Genomic DNA, 2,256 nt, shown 5'->3' with positions numbered 1-2,256 from the left:
TGAACTGTTTGTGTTATTTCCCCAATGTTTTTATAAAAATAGGATTGTAGTCGGATTTCTCAAGAATCCCGGACTCATCAACACACGTGCGGACGGACTCACCCTCACTGCGCAATAACACAAGGACACGGAGTCACAGCACCGACAATGAGGCAGGCAGAGAAAGACACACAGAAAACCAGGAAGAGATTATCAGGACTCAGAAATGAACAGACAGAGAAAGGAACTGAGCAAACCAGCTGATCGCAATCGAGCGCATCTTGTAATTATAGGGAAACACTTGATGTTTTGAAAGTGAACTGTTTGTGTTCCTACCGAACATAAATAGCAGAGAATGGTTTCGATCCATCGACCTCTGGGTTATGGGCCCAGCACGCTTCCGCTGCGCCACTCTGCTAACTGTTGGCTTAAATTTTAGCTGCCTGTTAGTGAAATATGTTCATTTCCCCAATGTTTTTATAAAAATAGGATTGTCGTCTGAATGCTCAAGAATTCTGGCCTCAGCAACACACGTGCTGACGGACTCACCCTCACTGCACAATGACACAAGGACACGGAGTAACAGCACCGACAATGAGGCAGGCAGAGAAAGACACACAGAAAACCAGGAAGAGATTATCAGGACTCAGAAATGAACAGACAGAGAAAGGTACTGAGCAAACCAGCAAGAGACAGCGAGAGACTGATGAACACCACTTGGAGGGAGCACTGAGGGTGGCAAGGGCACAGAATGTAGTCTGGCTGGGGGATTTCAATGTCTATCACCATGGGTGGCTCGGTAGCACCAGTACTGACCATGCTGGCCGAGTTCTAATGGACATAGCTGCTCGATTGGGTCTGCAGTAGGTGGTGAGGGAACTAACAAGAGGGAAATACATACTTGACCTCATCCTCACCAATCTGCCTGCCGCAGATGCATCAGTCCATGACAGTATTGGTAGGAGTGACCACTGCACAGTCCTTGTGGAGATGATGTCCCGTCTTCACATTGAGGATACCCTCTATCGTGTTGTGTGTCACTACCACTGTGCTAAATGGGATAGATTTTGAACAGAACTAGCAATGTATAACTGGGCATCCATGAGGTGCTGTGGACCATTAGCAGCAGCAGAATTGTAGTCAACCACATTCTATAACCTCATGGCCCGGAATATTCCCCCACTCTAACATTACCAACAAGCTGGGGGATCAACCCTAATTCAATGAAGAGTGCAGGAGGGCATGCCAGGAGCAGCACCAGGCATACCTTGAAATGAGGCGTCAGCCTGATGAAGCTACAGCCCAGGACTACTTTCATGCCAAACAGCAGAAGCAGCATGTAATAGACAGGGCTAAGTGATCCCACAACTAACGGATCAGATCTACACCCTGCCACATCCAATGATGAATGGTGGTGGACAATTAAACAACCAACAGGAGGAGGTGGATCCACAAATATCCCCAACCTCAATGATGGGGGAGCCCAGCACATCAGTGCAAAAGATAAGGATGAAGAATTTGAATCAATCTGCAGCCAGAAGTGCCGGGTTGATGATCCATCTCGGCCTCCTTCTGAAGTCCCCAGCATCACAGATGCCAGTCTTCAGCCAATTCGATTCACTCAACGTGATATCAAGAAACGACTGAAGGCACTGGATACAGCAAAGGCGACGGGCCCTGACAATATTCCGGCAATAGTACTGAAGACATATGCTCCAGAACTTGCCGCGCCCCTAGCCAAGGTGTTCCAGTACAGGTACAATTCTGGCATCTACCCGGCAATGTGGAAGATTGCCCAGGTATGTCCTGTACACAAATAGCAGGACAATTCCAACCCAGCCAATTACTGCCGCATCAGTCTACTCTCAATCATCAGTATAGTGATGGAAGATGTCATCGACGGGGCACTTGCTTTGCAATAACCTGTTCAGTGACGCCAGTTGGGTTCCGCCAGGGCCATTCAGCTCCTGACCTCATTACAGCCTTGGTTCGAACAAGGACAAAAGAGCTGAACTCAAGAGGTGAGGTGAGAGTGTCTGCCCTTGACATCAAGGTAGCATTTGACTGAGTATGGCATCAAGGAGCCAGAGCAAAACTGGAGTCAATGGGAATCAAGAGGAAAACTCTCCACTGGTTGGAATCGTACCTAGCACAAAGGAAAATGGTTGTGATTGTTGGAGGTCAATCATCTCAGCTCCAGGACATCACTGCTGGAGTTCCTCAGGGTAGTATCCTCGGCCCAACCTTCTTCACTACTTCATCAGTGACCTTCCTTCA

General features: G+C 48.1%; 1 non-coding gene across 1 annotated transcript; it reads right to left on the bottom strand.

Moving 5' to 3' along the window:
* Positions 1–325: 325 nt before the first annotated feature.
* On the bottom strand, positions 326–397 carry trnam-cau (transfer RNA methionine (anticodon CAU)). The gene has a single exon. It is a non-coding gene; the product is annotated as a tRNA-Met (tRNA).
* Positions 398–2,256: the final 1,859 nt, after the last annotated feature.

Source organism: Heterodontus francisci, unplaced genomic scaffold, assembly GCF_036365525.1.
Source record: "Heterodontus francisci isolate sHetFra1 unplaced genomic scaffold, sHetFra1.hap1 HAP1_SCAFFOLD_148, whole genome shotgun sequence".
Taxonomy (NCBI): Eukaryota; Metazoa; Chordata; class Chondrichthyes; order Heterodontiformes; family Heterodontidae; genus Heterodontus; species Heterodontus francisci.
This window is presented reverse-complemented; position numbering and strand designations above follow the sequence as displayed.